This window comes from Saimiri boliviensis, chromosome 18 (assembly GCF_048565385.1).
Source record: "Saimiri boliviensis isolate mSaiBol1 chromosome 18, mSaiBol1.pri, whole genome shotgun sequence".
NCBI classification, from domain to species: Eukaryota; Metazoa; Chordata; class Mammalia; order Primates; family Cebidae; genus Saimiri; species Saimiri boliviensis.
The window spans coordinates 35,147,606-35,165,140 of NC_133466.1; the positions used below are offsets into that span (position 1 = coordinate 35,147,606).

The following is a 17,535-nucleotide window of genomic DNA, read 5'->3' on the forward strand; positions in this document are numbered from 1 at the left end:
TATACTTATAAAGAAAGAAAAGTTAGTGTAATCATAAATAAAGTTTTATTTATCAATTCATTCACTTGCTTAAGAAATAGTCACTGAGCTTAATAAAAAAAAAAAAGTAATGCAGTATGCTAGTTTCCTATGCAATTTATCATGAGGGAGCAAAAGATCAATGACCCTAGGAGCCTGTCTGAAAGAACGTTACAATACTATGTATAATAAAATGCCATGTTGACAAATAAGAAAAACTTACACTGCAAATTGTCAAATGTCTTAAGAGAGGCACAGAACAACTGCATGGGAGTTCAGAGGAAAATGCATTTGATGCTGGCTTGCAGCTGAATGGGAAATCATGAAATTTTCATGGAAGAAAAACATACTTGATTTTTACTCACAATGGTGGGTATTTTGGACACCTGGCATAGGGGTAGGCATCCCCTTTGAATGTAAGCAAAAGAACATAGGAGACAATATACCAGACTGTGAATAATTCAAAGAGTACTTGAATTAGATTGTTGGAAAGTCAGATTGGGAAAAATCAGTTCTGACCACATTGTGTGGAGGAGGAATGTAGTGGGCTAGGATGACATGGTAAATAAATTGGACTATTTTTAGGAAAAATAGGGAACCACAAGTGGTTTTTGAGAGGGAGAGAATTGTTTTGATAAAAGAAATAGATCTGATGATTTAGAGAAGTGACATGTAAAAGAATAATTAGAAAACTGTTCAATTACTCCAGACAAAATACATATAAGCTACTGAAATGAAAACAGAAGCCACGGGAATGGAGAGCAGAGGTAAAGTGAGGGGATATAATGAAGGTGGCATTAGTAAGACATAGAAATTTATAATACATACATGTGAATTGGGCAGATGAAAGTAAGGAAGATGGAGATTTTTCCCTTAGAATTCCAGGGCAATAAAGCTAATAGTAATAGAAAAGGCAATAGCTGAGGAAAAACAGATTTTGAAGTGAAGATACCTTCTTCCACTTGTAGCATCCACCTGGTTTGAAGTGTTAGTGAACGATTCCAGAATGAACATCCCAATACACAATTATAACAGGAAGAGTATTTGGACACAGGATTCTTATTTGTTTATACCATAAATAAATACCATGGCCTATTATGTGATAGGCACTATGATATTCTCTGGGGGAAATAATGATTAATAAGACACAGTCTTCCTCTATCAATGGTCTAAGATAAGAAGATATATCCATCTGAAAAGGAACTTATGATTTTGTATTAGTAATGTAGTATTTGGATATTAATTAAAACAGGTACAAGGAAACTTAGCCTTGGCTGATCAGGGAAACTACGATGGTGGTGAATTCCAGGCAGCTGTGACCCATAAGAGTTAACAAGGCAGAATAGGGAGGGGTAGGGGGAGGCAAAATGTTCTGAAGAAAGAAGCATCTGTATTCAGCATACAAGTAAGTTTCCAAAGCTAGAGTAAGTCATTGGCCTACCATAACAACTAGTTGTCTAATAAATAGGGAGTTTGGGTAATTCTACGAAGAAAGAGAATTATGAGATCTAGAAGAACATTTAGAGTAGGAGATCATTTGGAGGTATCCACATAGGATATAATTAGTAGGAGGGAAGAAAAGAAAAAGTGGGACAGGGAGACAGAAGCAGCCAAAAAGGTAACATAACAACGGATTGTGACTACATCATATGTCACTGTCCCCCTTTACAACGGTAGCACATCAACTAAAAATTTTCATTGGCATTGGCACAAAAGATAATATAATATTGGTGCTCTTAAATAAATTTATGGAATATAAGAATGTGTGTAAGGGAGAGCTTAGAAAAGTTGAAAAAAGTTTTTGCAAAAGGAGAACAGAGTCTGACTATTTCTTAAGTTTTGGTAATAATAAACAAGAGTGAAAAACGTACACAAATAGCCAAAAGTACACAATTGGCCCATAAAAGGATGTTCTCCAGCACAAATTATTAAGAAAATACAATTCAAAGCTAAAATGATATACTAATTTGTAATAATAGGATGGCTACTGTAAAACAAAACAAAACATAAAATAACGAGTGTTGGTCAGGATGAAGAAAAAAATAGAATCCTTACACATTGCTGATAGGATTGTTAAAATGGTGCAGCCTCTGTGCAGAACAGTGTGACTATTTCTTTCTTTCTTTCTTTCTTTCTTTTTTTTTTTTGGATGGACTTTCACTCTTTTTGCCCAGGTTGGAGTGCAATGGCACCATCTCAGCACACTGCAACCTCCACCTCTCAAGTTCAAGTCATTCTCCTGCCTCAGCCTCCCGAACAGCTGGGACCAAAGCCCCGTGCCATCACACCAGCTATTTTTTTTTTTTTTTTTGTATTTTTAGTATAGATGGAGTTTCATGATGTTGTCCAGGCTGGTCTCAAATCCTGACTTCAGGTGATCGTCCACCTTGGCCTCTCAAAGTGCTGGAATTACAGTCGAGAGCCACCACAGTAGCCAGTATGACTATTTAAAAGTTAAATACACAATTGCCATATGATCCAGCATTTCCATCATTGGGTGTAGACCCAGAATAAATTAAAGCAGACACTCAGATATTTGTACACTCATGTTTCTAGTAGTATTACTCACAGTAGCCAATAGCTGAGAATAATCCAAATGTCTATAAATGCTTGCATAAATAAAATGTGGTATATGCACATAATGTAATGTTATTCAGCCTTAAAGGGAATGAATTTCTGGTACATGCTATGGTGTGGATAAATCTTGAAGATATTATACTAAGTGAAATAAACCAGACATGAAAAGACAAAAATGTTTGGTTCCATTTATATGCGGTACCTAGAACAATGAAATTCACCAAACAGAATGTTGAATAGTACATACAAGGGGCTGGGGGGTGGGAACAGAGTTCAGCTTGCAATGACTTAGAAGTTCTGGAAATGGCTGGTAGTGATGGCTGAACAACAGTGTTAATGTACTTAATACCACTGAAGTATACACCTAAAATTGATTGAAAACGTAAACTTTATATTATGCATATTTTACCACAATAAAAAAAATTACAAAACGACAGATTAATAAATAGAAGTATATAAACTTTACAATAAATTGTTATAGTAATTATCTGAATCAGAAAAAAATGTTTTTAAGTTGAGGAGTATTTAAAAAACAAGGAAAAAGTGATTCGGATGTATCCTCAGAAGTAATCAAGTCGGGATCAAGAATACGGTTCTTTAAAGCTTGCCTTTTATTGGGCTATAATTAAGACAGAACTTGCTAACCAGGGTTTCCATAAAGTTTATTCTCCAAACAAAGGAAATTGCAAGTGAAAATGGATGATTAAGGTTGCAATTAACATACATATATATGTTAATGCACATATATGAATGTATGTAATTAGTATATATATGTATGTATATTAATACCACCTTTGTCATCCATTTTCATGAGCCAGAGAGAGAGGAACGGAGGTAGGGAGGAAGAAATAGAGGAGAGGGAGAGAAAGAAAGACATCATCAGGCATAAACTGACACACTCCTAAGCAGAGTGTGGTACTCTACTTAAGGCTAATTTTGAAAGATAGAAGCCTGGTGCAGAACACAGCAGAGACTCAAGAGATCGGTTTTTTTAATTTTCAGCCATGAACTCAATTACATGGCTTACTGAGGCATAATGGGATGATATAGAAAGAATAATCCCAACTTGGGAATGCTACTATGGAAACAATAGCATCATTTAAAATGTCTCTTCTTATGAGGGAAAGGTAAAGAGAAAGGATAGTGTCATATTAGGCTCCAAAACTTTTCAAGTTCTTAAAGAAAAAAAAAAAAGGAAAAGATTCTTAATTATCTATAATGCTTAACCCATTATTTTTAAGAATATAAAATTTATAGCACATTGGAGTAGTGACTTTATGTACAATACTTGATATATTGGTCAATTAACATACCACATTTACGTTTACATACAGTCTTGGTTCAGATTTTACTACTGTTTATAAAATACTAGTTTTCATACCTGTGAAATTTTTGATGCTGAGTCTTTGGCTTGAACTGTATCAAAACGCTTGTCAAAGAAAAAGAAATCTGCTTTAAGACAACTTCCCATTTACCTAAACATTCCAGTAAAAGTGAGTGGCTGTCTACAATTATTATCTGGTTTAGCAGACACTTGGAAAAATACAAGCATTCACTGATGAGGATATTTAATGTAGTGTAACAGTTTCATCCCAAGCAGGGTGTCCCTTATGCTGCTGAGAGAAAAGAGATTTAGGAAAGATAACTTTTCTAAGAAGAGGAAAATAATAATTGAGTGGGACTAATGGTCCAATTAATCCCATTAAGTAGGAGGTCTATTCACATAGATAAGATTCCAGAGAGAGAGAGAGAAAGCAAGAGAGAGAGAGAAAGGGGGGGGAGAGAGAGAGAGAGAGAGAGAGAGAGAGAGAGAGAGAAGAGAGAAACAGTGGGGGGCAGATTTTAATTCTGTCATTTCCACTCTTCCTTTCCAGTTTCCCCACTTCATAACTCCAGCTTTGATTTGAGCCACGTCAAAAGAGAGACACAGCACCCTCATTTCTTAACCTGGTATCTACCAGGCCCTTTATTATTGTCCCTCTTTTATTTATAGCATGTATAATTCTGAAAATGTGAAGAGAAGGGGAAACAAAGAAAAGGATCCTTAGGATACAAAACAATTGATTACAAAGTCATGTTATAGTGCCAGGGTACAAATCCACAAAAGTTTTTTCGGAGATTAATGAGTCATGCATTACTAAAGTAGGTGGCACAGTTGGATTGTAAAAATAAAGAGATATTTAAGGAAGTTCAAAGACTTTTCTATTTGTTAAGTTTGCAAATACATGCATATGCCCTTTCAGAAAAATTACGTTCATCTGCTCTGAGATATGGGTGTGAAATATTTATCTAATTATTTTGGTGAAGATGGAGTTGCAATAGAAGGATGTAACGGGAGGGCAAAGAAGAAGGGCTGAGGAAAAAGGAAGGATCTCAAAGTTCCTTATTTTCAAATAGTTTTCCAAAAAATCCATCCGCCAACATTTGTCTATTTTAAGCTCTCAAAGAAGGCAAATGAGACCCTTTGACTCTGTCATTTGCAAATATCTTTTTTTTTTTTTTTTTTGAAAGAGAGATCGTGGGGTCTAGACCATGGTTCCTAAAACTGGGAGATTTGTCATATTTACTACTAAGAGCTAACACATCACTTTTTTCTTTTACTTGTTTTTGAGGAATTAACAGTCTTTACTGGGCTCAGACCAGCAGTCCGTGGGTCTTGACTTCTGCATATTTGTCAGTTTTCTTCTCCACATTCTTCTCGGCCTGTTTCCGTAGCCTCATGAGCTGTTTCTTCTTCGCATAGTGGACCTTGGCTTTCTCCTTCCTCTTCTCCAGGGTGGCTGTCACTGCCTGGTACTTCCAGCCAACCTCATGAGCCAGGCGCCCCAGATAGGCAAACTTTCTTTTTTTTTTTTTTTACATGAAAGTGTGAGGGACTCTTTTTTTTTTTTTTTTTTTTTTTTTTTAAAGAATAATAAGAAAAAGAATAAAGAAGAGGAAGAAAGAGAAAGAGGAAGAGGGAGAGAGAATGGGGGTATTGCTTTGCTGCCCGGGCTAGAATGCAGTCTAAATATGGGTATGCCTATAATTATCCTTAATAATGGAGACATGAAAGAAAATGAGGAAGAGAGTAACAAACAAGGAGCCAACCAACATTTCGTTTAAACTTCTAAGTTGATATGATGTGGTACTGATAAGAGTGTATATTTTGTGTAAAGTGGAGAGTTCTGTAAATGTTAATTATGTTTACTTGTTCCAGATCTGAGTTCAAGTCCTGGATATCGTTGTTAATTTTCTGTCTCATTGATCTGTCTAATATTAATGTTGAAGTCTCACACTATTATTGTGTGGGAGTCTAAGTCTCTTTATAAGTCTTGTATGTCTGGGTATTCCTGTATTGGGTGCGTGTATATTTAGGACCTTTAACTCTTCTTGTTGTTGCATTGATTCTTTTATCATTATATAATGTCCTTCTTTGCTTCTTTTGATCTTTGTTGCTTTAAATACTATTTTATCAGAGGCAAAAATTGTAACTTCTGCTTTTTATTTATTTATTTTTGCTCTCTGGTTGGTTGGTAAGTCTCTCTCCATCCTTTGTTTTGAGTCTTTGTGTATCCTTGAATGTGAGATGGGTCTGGATGCAGCATACAGTTTTAGTTTTTTGTCCAAATTGCCTGTCTTTGAATTGAGGAATTTAGTCAATTTAAATTTAGAATTAATAATGATATATGTGAGTTTAATACTGTCATTTAATATTAGCTGGCTATTTTGCCCATTAGTTGATGTAAATTCTTCATTGTATTGATGTTCTTTACTTTTTGGTATTTTTTTAGAAAGGTTGATACTGTTTGTTCCTTTCTATGTGTAATGGTTCTTTCAGAAGCTCTTGTAAAGCAGGCCTGGTGATGATGAATTCTCTGAGTGCTTGCTTGTTCGCAAAAAACTTTATTTTACCTTCACTTATGAAGCTTAGTTTGGCTGGATGTGAAATTCTTGGTTGAAAGTCCTTTTCTTTAAGAATGTTGAATATTGGTCCCCACTCTCTTCTGGCTTGTAGGGTTTCTGCTGAGAGATCTGCTGTGAGTCTGATAGGCTTCCCTTTGTGGGTAACCTGACCTTTCTCTCTGGCTGCCCTTAGTATTTTCTCCTTCATTTTAACTCTGGTGAATCTGACGATTATGTGCCTTGGAGTTGCTCTTCTTGAGGAGTATCTTTGTGGTGTTCTCTGTATTACCTGGAGTTGAATATTATCCTGCCTTACTAAGTTGGGAAAATTTTCCTGAATAATATCCTGAAGCATATTTTCCAGCTTGGATTCATTCTCTTCGTCACATTCAGGTATACCTATCAAGCGTAGATTAGGTCTTTTCACACAGTCCCATATTTCTTGGAGACTTTGCTCATTCCTTTTTATCCTTTTTTCTCTAATCTTGTCTTCTTGTTTTATTTCATTGAGTTGGTCTTCGACCTCTGATATCCTTTCTTCTGCTTGATCAATTCGGCTGTTAAAACTTGTGCATACTTCACGTAGTTCTCGTATTATGTTTTTCAGTTCCATCAATTCACTTATTTTCCTCTCTAAATTTTGTATTCTTGTTGACATTTCGTCAAACCTTTTTTCAAAGTTCTTAGTTTCTTTAGATTATGTTAGAACAAGTTCTTTTAATTCACAGCAGTTTCTTATTATCCACATTTTGAAGCCTGCTTCTGTAATTGGAACACACTCGTTCTCCATCAAGCCTTGTTTGGTTGCTGATGAGGAACTAGGATCCCCTGCTGAGGAAGAGGCGTTCTGATCTTGGGAATTCTCAGCCTTTTTTGGCTGTTTTCTTCCCTTCGTTGTAGATTTATCCATCGGTGGTCTTTATAATTACCGTCTTTGTAATTGGGTTTCTGAGTGGACGTCCAACTTATTGATTCTCAGTGCCGAAATCTGAGCAACCCACTGCGCCGACTCAATGAGCGGCGTTAAGATTGGTGGTGTTTTTCTGACTCTGCACCAAGAACCGACGCTCTGAGGCGCCGGCAAAACCGCCTCGCCGGTCACAAGAGTCGCGCTGGCGACCCGTGGGGCTCCTCCGCTGGGAATCTCCTGGTGCGTGAGCAACAAGAATTCATGTGAAGGTATGGCGTCCTCTCGTTCTTTGCGTTTTCAGTGGGAGCTACAATCCCGAGCTGCTAGTGATCAGCCATCTTGGATCTCTCTCCCCTGCAAATATCTTAAAATAGTTTTTGGAAGCTTTTGTTCATCACTCAGGGCACCAGCATGTCTTTCCCATCTACCTTTTTATGTAACCAAGTTTTTTAAAAATAATGTAATATAACTAACTTCTTTGTGACATCAGATCACTGGCGAATTTATAAAATCAGTTCTAATTCTTAGGACAACTTTATTCTTAAAAGGATCTGCTTTTATTCTTCTTAGCATTTCAAGTCACATAGGTATAAAGTAACATTTTATATACATTTATGAGGACTTTCTTATCATCTTATCGGTCATGAGAGAGAATATAATCCAAATCAGATATTTAAATTTATATGACATGGTCCTGAAGTTTGCTCTAAATTGTTTTAAAACTAACTTTTTTTTAAATTTAAAAATGCTGGCTTTACTTTATCAAGAGGTTACATGGTTCAAATTTAAACCCGTATATCCTAGATTTTGTAATCTTTACAATATATGAGTCTGCCTATTGTCTATGTTTATATAAGAGCTTAGAATTATTTTGATGAAAATATATGTTAGTGTTCTTTAGAGACTGTTAAGTGAAGTAAACCAGGCACACAAAGACAACTACCATACATTCTCATTTACTTGGGGATCTAAAAATCGAATCAATTGAATTCATGGACATAAAATGTTGAAGGATGAGGCCAGAAAGGATAGTAAAAGGTTGTGGGCGAGGTAGAGATTGTTAATGGGTACCAAAAGAATTAAAAGAATGAAAAAGACCTGCTATTTGATAGCACAATAAGGTGATTATAGACAACAACAACTTAATTGTATATTTTAAAAATAACTTAAAGAAATTGGATTATTTGTAACTCAAAGGATAAAAACTTGAGGTGATAGATTAAATTAATTAAAATAAATGCCCCAACTTTCAATTTTATCTTAATATTTCCAAAACATAGCAGTAATAATAGCTATATAATGGTTTCTATTTTCACTGTAGGATTCTGCTCTTCAAATGGTGATGGAAATAAACTGAAATGAGATCGGAGGGTAAACACATTCTATTAGAGCACCTATCTAAAAAATAAGGGATAGTTGTAGATTTCTAAATATAAAGTCTTCTCTTAATTTCTAAGTTCTCAGCAATGTTTACCAAGGTATAAAGCATTCCTTTCCTATCTTTCCACGTAGTTACAAAGTTATAGATAGATGTGCAAAAAGAGTTCTTAATGAAAACACTTGCCACATAGAACGAAAACATACTTCCTATTTCACAAGATACTAAAATACCATCGATCCGTATTTCCTTCTCATCAGCATTCCACTGGAAACCACTGGCCAATTTTATACATGCTCTCCAGTATGTGTCATTTAGAAAACAAATTTGGTATATATATGTGTAAAATCACAGGATACTGCCTCTTATTTGAAAATTCTGGAGAAACTGATTTTTTTTTTTTTTTTGGCATTTAACTCAACTATAAGGTGAAGGTAAAATACACATATAGGTAAACTTTATGATCAAAAATCATAAAGTACTAAAGATTCCCCAGCATTTCAGAATTCTTTATATCCTCTGTATGGCAAAAAGTAGGAGGAAATGCGACGGCTGTATGATTTTCCCCCATATAAAATGGACATATAATTCTCACATCCTTGCAAACATTTTAGTATGTGAATTATTACAAAAATTCTGCAGTGCTATGTATCAAATGCTTTATTTCTGAAGATTTCTATTCCAAAATTATATTAACTCTAGCCTTGAGCATATTCGACTTCCTTATAAAGTCTGTATATGTCAAATATTAACAACATTAACATTAGACATTCATGAAGCCATATATTCCCTTTTGTAGATTTGCAGATAAGATATTCAACAATTATAAAGAAAAAAAAAACTCAATGTACTATTATTAAACCGAAAATATATACATATTTATATATCTATGCAATTATATTTATTATATAATTTGTATATATTTTTGTATATTTATACATTGCATATATACAATTTAATAACAAATTTATAAATTACACATTTCTGGATTTAGTTGCTTATAAAACATTTACCTATAGATAAAACGTATACAAACTCTTTGTTTCAGTCAGCATTCACAATTTCTTCTTCAGCTCATTGTATTTCTTGGTTTTCCACTGTGTTGATGTCTACTTTATCTGCTAGATAAAGCTATGAGTTTGTTCACTCCTTTACTAAGTGATTACTTTGTTACAGGCGTCATGCCAATCAATCTCTCCTTTACTGAATTCAGAGCTAAAAGTTGCCAAGACTTTTGGCTCTGCTGCCCAGTAATTTATAACAGATAAAGAATATTCAGGTTGAAAACAGGCTTGTGACTAACTGATCCCAGGCAATTTAATTGATATGAGTCAATACTACCACCCTATTATAATTGTTAGAATTAAATGAAGTGAAATATGTAAGATGCCTGAGACCTAGTAGGCATCACTATATTTTTTAATGGGTGTGCAGAGAAATGATAGTGTACAGAATAAAGATCCACCAAAGTAACACTAACTTTCTTAGAATTATGATAATAAGGTCCTTCTTTTAAGAACATTTAAACGAAAATCAAAGGTAAAGCAAAATAACACAATTTAATCCTAATATTGAATATTCAGCTGATATACGGAAATGTTTTACATTGTATACTTCTCAGTGTAATTTAAGCAACTTTGTTTTAATACTTATTATTTTTATTCATTCATTTTTTTAGTGCTATAGGCAATTCTACTTACCAGGGATTTAATGTGAGGCCTGTGTTGTTCCAGTACATACCACTGTGGAAAAGACTTTAGAGAGGGAGAGGAAGAAGTATATTTAGAATTTTATGATTTATGATAGTATATAGTTAAATGGTAACTTTCATCAGAAGCTCTTTCACGTCTCTCTGAGTTTCAATAGCTGTAGGTAAGAAGGGTGATGGCAAGAGAAGAACATAAAATTTAGTCTCCTACTAAGTAATTTCCCCTCCACTTAGATTCCTTCTAAGCTAAACAATGAAGCCTAATATTGATAGAGAATACTTAGAGGTATGTTTGTGTGACTTTGATCTTTTTACCTCATAAAGCATAAGGTTAGGATACATAATTAGTCTCTGTGGTAGTATCAGCAAAGACATTGGAACGGAGCTCCGAGAAAAATCCTCTCTCTACAGTTCCTCGGCAATCAGGGTTGCAAGGCTTAGCACACTGGGGGTAGGTGTGTGTTAGGGGCCGGATGGGGAGCTGGGGAGAGGGGAAGTGACAAATGGACAGGCAAAAAGAAAACCCCCATGACCTGAACTGAAGGACAGAAGTGTGAATTGCGGTGAAAGTAGGCGTGGAGACAGACAGGGAAGACAGGCACCCTCAGAGCATGTGCAGGGAAGTGGGGAGGGGGTTTGGTTTAGCCAAGCTTCAAGTAGTTGCTTCTCTTGACACCCTGCCCTGACCTACTCAGAGCATTAGTAAAACTAGGTTTTGGTTGCATACTGTCTTCAGAGATAGAGTCTGGATCTGGAATTTACTGGAACAGTCGTTAACAAGCCCACACATGGCCCTAGAAGTCTGTAGTTCTGAAAATAACCCGTCTACAGTATGATATATTGGCTCTTTCTTTGTTGAATTCAGACATAACTCTATAGTGCTTATTGTCATTAATTGGCTTAAATAGTTTAGTGAGCATCAGATCTGGTGAGAGATAGGTTTGTGTTTAAATATCTACCTTCACACCTATTAACTGTGTGACCTTGGGCAATTTTTTTAACCTTTCTAAGACTTAGTTTCATGATATGTGAAAACAGGATAATAATTTCTGTGCCAGTTAATATATTACCTGGCACTTAAAAGCACTCAGCACTTTTTATATGACCTTTTTTTTTTTTTCTTATAACCATTTATTATGTTAAAGGGAAAGGATTAAGGGAAATCTAGATCTTAGTTCATATACAGAAATGTGCATGTAAAGAGTATTCATATAATGGGGCCTAATGCAAACCACACTGAAACATTTTACACAAAGCCCTTTTACTATTCTCAGACATTCTGCAAACTCTTAATGAAGTCTCAAATGTTATTTCATTTATATCTACCTGGAATGCTTAAAATTTCAAATGAAAGAACAGCCAATGATGATTTAATAGCCAATTTACTTCTTATAAATTTCAACTCTTTCTTTAACTACTTGAATGCTCTTTTTAATGATGTCCTAATTCTTGCTACCCTACAAGGCCTGATCTACCTTAACTTATTCTGGGAAATGACAGTCAATCTGAGAAGGAAAACGCCAAAAGTTAATAAGCAGAATTTTAAAATGACCCTCAAGAGCAGCAGATGAATTGCTAATTAGAATTATCACTGTTGCCTCAATAATACTGTTCTAAGATCTGAATTATGTCAGGACATTAAAAGTAGAAAGTTCATTAACGTTTTTAATGCATATCTATTATTTATAAAGCAAGTCTGAGATGAGAGTATAGATGTGAGTATATAATCTGCTTCTCACTGCCTATCCTCTGAGTTTCTTATTCTTCCCTTCTAGCAGGAGCAGTAGAATGAAACTGAGCTCTTGCAGTCAATTAGGTCTTGGTTCAAGACCCAAGAAAAGCACTTAGCATTTATATGACCTTGAATCGGTGGTTTAATCCTGCTGAACTTTATTTTCTTTATTTGTAAAAATCCGGGATGACAACAAGATCAGAAGTGTATTATGTGAAGGTAAAACGTTACTAATATGCAGCTTTCGTGTTTAATGGTAGATTTTTCTGCCCATGACAAGGATCCTGTGCTTCCTAATCTCAATCATAGGCTTTTCTTCTCATATTGAGACCATGCTACTGACAGGTCAGTTAAAGAGGTGTGAGCTCATGGTGATGACAAGTGTGTGTTGAATTAGATCAAAGTCTGTGTCTCATCTAGTCCCTCTTGTATGCATCTTTGTATAGAGTAGCTGTGGATATGGGTGGGAGCATAGAAGATCCTATTAACTGAATAACATCACTAACACATTCATGATTTTATCTTCATTAGCAATAGGACTCAAGCAATCGAAAAAGTATTGACTTTGTAAAAACACGTGTGCATGGGCTGGGTGTGGTGGCTCATGCCTATAATCCCAGGGCTTTGAGAGGCCAAGGTGGGCAGATCACTTAAAGTCAGGAGTTCAAGACCAGCCTGACCAACATGGTGAAACTCCGTCTCTACTAAAAATACTAAAATTATCTGGGCATAGTGACACGTGCCTGTCATCCTAGTTACTGGGGAGGCTGAGGTGGGAGAATCACTTGAACCTGGGAGGTGGAGGTTGCAGTAAGCTAAGATTATGCCATTGCACTCCAGCCTGGGCAACGAAGTGAGACTCTCTCTCAAAACAAACAAAGGAGCAAAAAAAATCCCAAACAAACAATGGCACAAGTGCAGGCTTTTCTGTAGAAAGATTCCTTTTTTATTTCTTTGTTGCACTAGTTTTAAAAAATAAGATGAAATAATAAGCTTTAGTATGATATTGACTGTGGGCTTGTCATAAATAGCTTTTATTATTTTGTAATACGTTCCATCAATGCCTAGTTTATGGAGAGTTTCTACTATGAAGGGCAGTTGAATTTTGTCGAAGGCCTTCTCTGCATCTATTGAGGTAATCATGTGGTTTTTGTCTTTGGTCCTGTTTACCTGGTGGATTGCGTGTATAGAATTGTGTATGTTGAACCAGGCTTGCATCCCCGGGATGAAGCCCACTTGATCGTGATGTTGATCCTTCTAAAGTCAGGAAACAACGGATGCTGGAGAGGATGTGGAGAAACAGGAAAGCTTTTACACTCTTAGTGGGGGTGCAAATTAGTTCAACCATTGTTGAAGACAGTGTGGCAATCCCTCAAGGATCTTGAAATAGAAATACCATCTGACCCAGCAATCCCATTACTGGGTATATACCCAAAGGATTATAAATCATTCTATTAAAAGGACACATGCACACGTATGTTTACTACAGCACTGTTCACAATAGCAAAGACTTGGAACTAACCCAAATGCCCATCAATGATAGACTGGATAAAGAAAATGTGGCAAATATATACCATGGAATACTATGCAGCCATAAAAAAGAATGAGTTCATATCCTTTGCCTGGACATCGATGAAGTTGGAAACCATCATTCTCAGCAAACTGACACATGATTAGAAAAACCAAACACTGCATATTCTCACTCATAAGTTGGAGCTGAACAATGAGAACCCATGGACATGGGGAAGGAAACATCACACACCAGGGTCTGTCAGGGGGTGGGAGACTGGGGAGGGAGAGCACTAGGAAAAATATCTAATGTAGACGACAGGTTGATGGGTGCAGCAAACCACCATGTGTATACCTATATAGCGAATCTGCAAGTCTTCATGTGTATCTCAGAACTTAAAGTATATTAAAAAAAAAAAAAAAAAAAAAAAAAAGATAGTTGGCCCTGCATCTCCAGAAATCTCAGCTGGGCACATTCACTTGACAAATCTTCACTGTAATAAATGCAATTCTAGTGAAACACACTGTGAAGTACATTCGAAAGTGATCTTTCCAGGAAGGAGCTTAAACCCCTGGAAAAGTCATCACCTAGAATCCAGAGATACTTTGAAATGCAAATGGTCCACTTGAGACAAGGGGGCACTTGTTGTTCTGCCTTGATTATGTCTTCAGGCCTCAATTTTAAGTAAATGAGAGAACAGAAGGAAAGTGTTCTTTTGATGAGCTCTGCCCTCAGGGTAATAAAGACAGAGGGAGAATTGCTAGGTGGTATCCATCCCTAATTCTTTCCTGGCCATCAGTAATTACAAACCACTCACTGTCATTTTGAGACGCCTGCAAAGTACAACTTTGGTTCTATGCTGCCTGTTTTTCCATTAGTAGTTAGCAGTGAAACTGAAAAGTTAAAAGAGGATTTACTTGCTGTCTTGCTGTCTGTGGGAAAAAGCAGGAAAGGAAAAACCTAAGAAGAAATTATCACATATTCCTCTATGTCTCCAGGGTAACAAAGCCTCAAAGAAGGGTAGCCAGTGACAGTCACCAAGAGGCAGGAGGAGAGTGATCTGCAAAGGATAAAGAGATGGGAGAATATAACGAGGCTTGGATCTGAGAACAGGCGCTCATGCTTGGCATACAAAGAATGTGATCGTGAAATACTAACTCAAATACGTCCTAAGAGATGCAAAGGACAATAGAGACATCAATAAGTAATTTAGATATATTTTGTGTTATTTGGTATTCAATACCATTCATCAGTAATATTACCTATCTATCTTTGGACAATTTTCACATTTCCCTAACTACATTACTCATTTACCTCTCTTCTTAAGCTGGCTATTCAATCATATTTTTATTATTTCTACATTCTAACAATTTTAAAATATAATTAAATTTATTTGGCATACACACATTTAGTTTTATTTTTCCCACTCTCAAATATATTCACATCTTCATTTACCTCCAATTTATCTTTCCTGTCTTATCTCATTCACAGGAAATGAGGTGCTCCGTCTCTCCTTCCGCAATCAAGGCCAGTCTTTCCAGTTTGACATTTGATCTCATCTTTTTTTTTTTTTTTGTCATCAGCTACATTACTCCATCAATATCTCCTCTATTTCATTTATATTTGACCTCTAACTTCTTCAGTCATCTCTGTCATCCTGTTTGTAACGGTATTTCTACTGTCTTTTATTCCTATGTTTCTCCTCAAGTAAAAAGCCTTTTATTAACCATACATACCCTAATTATATTCACTATTTGTAATCTCTCAGGTTTAATTGATTCACCAACACATTGCAGTTTGTTTTCATTTTCATCCTCAAGACTCTAATTAAACATCGAAAGTTAGGTTCATCAGTGACTCACTATTACCAAATCCAGTGAGAACATCCACTCAACTCACTGGACCTCTTCATTGGATACTATACACCAGTCACAACTGTCACTGCTTCTCTTCAATCCTCGCCCAATTCCATTTCCCCAAGAGTATCACCAAGACACTCAAGGAAATAACTTAAAGTCATGTACAAACATTCTCTACCTTCACTGACTAGCTCTTATTCATTGTCTGCTCAAAGTTTAGCCCTTTTGGGAAATAATTCCTCTTAGAAAAGCTTCCATAAAACTCCAATTGAGCTAAGTGTTCACCTCTATCCCTCTCATGGGTATCTAACATTGCATTTGACACTATAATACAGCACATTTTAAGGTTTTAACCTACCTGGTGAGGGCATTTTCCATGAAAAATACTTGTTATCTCAAGGTATTTTGTGTTCCATCAAACTTAACTAAGATTCTCATGCTTTTTTTTTTCTCCTTTCTCCCTATGCTTTTATCCTCCCATGCTTTTTTTCCCCTTTTTTCTTAGAAAAATAAAAATAAAAAGTTTCTAGTTAATTGACATTGGAATTTTGAGCCCAGTTTATTTCTTTGTCAATAACTGCATAGTGACATCACTACTTAAGAAATAATAAACTTGTGGTTTAAAAGGCAAAGCAAGGAGGTTTCTTGTCATTATTTAGTAATCACTGGTTTTTTGACTCAGGAGATTTCCTCATTTCAAAGGGTAGTCATAAAATGTAGGTGTAAAACTTACGATTTTATTGTAATTTTCTTTTGCTGCCGGCTGTCAATATCACTTACTTCTGTGGATCTTAAAAGTTCAAATACAATGACCCTGAAGAGGAGCAGTGCTCTGATTCTAACTGCTCAAAATTGATGTTACTGTTTTTTGAAGAAATCTGGTAAATTTTGATAAACCAAAAAGTCATCAAAGTAATTAGTAAAAGTAATTTAAGTATTTTCACACTTACTTAAGTAGATGATTTTCTTTCCCTAGGAAGGACATAACTGAAACAAGAAAAATTAAGTCTTACAAAAGATTTTCAGCAGTTTATTGATACCAGGAGGCAAATTGTTTAAACATATTTACACACAGACACACACACACACACACACACACACACACATCCACACACATCCATAGATATTTAAATCTGTCTCCCCATGCTTTATTTTATCCCACAGATATTCAGTATTATTATTATTTTTTTTTTTTTGAGACGGAGTTTCGCTCTTGTTACCCAGGCTGGAGCGCAATGGCGCGATCTTGGCTCACCGCAACCTCCGCCTCCTGGGTTCAGGCAATTGTCCTGCCTCAGCTTCCCGAGTAGCTGGGATTACAGGCACGCACCACCATGCCCAGCTGATTTTTTTGTATTTTTAGTAGAGACGGGGTTTCACCATGTGACCAGGATGGTCTCGATCTCCTGACCTTGTGATCCACCCGCCTCGGCCTCCCAAAGTGCTGGGATTACAGGCGTGAGCCACCGCGCCCGGCCAGATATTCAGTATTCTTATAAGGTTATTCAAAGTTACATGTGATTATTGTTTAGACAGTATATTAAACATAGTTGGTTTCAAGCAAAAATTGCCCAAAAAAGAGTTTTATAGAAAAGAACTTCTTTATTGAAGGCTATTGCAAAATAGGGGAAAGAAGCCGTATCTATGTGAACTCAACTCTGTGGAAACAAATGTTGGGCTGGGATGAGCTACGTAAGTACTGTGGGTATTAGTGGGGAGATTGATCAATGGGCTGCACACAATGAGTTTCCTGTTCACAAATACTTTTCTCTGTAATTAGGCCATCTGTGTTTGCTAATTGGGTCCCTTGTAAGTTAGCTATCTCCTTTCCCGTAAGGACTGGGAAGATAGGGGCACAATCTTCCTTGATAATTGCATTTCAAAGAATGGCTTCCAAGTACTTAAGTACTTACATTTATCTATTGTAAAATTGTCAATAGGCTTTAAAAAAGTATTAT

The 17,535-nt window shown here is 36.0% G+C and overlaps 1 protein-coding gene across 3 annotated transcripts in view; it reads left to right on the forward strand.

Annotated features, from left to right (window-relative positions):
* The window catches only part of CADM2 (cell adhesion molecule 2), a 1,054,563-nt gene that overhangs the window by 145,105 nt on the left and 891,923 nt on the right, over positions 1-17,535 (forward strand). The gene's annotated exons all lie outside the window — the stretch shown is intronic.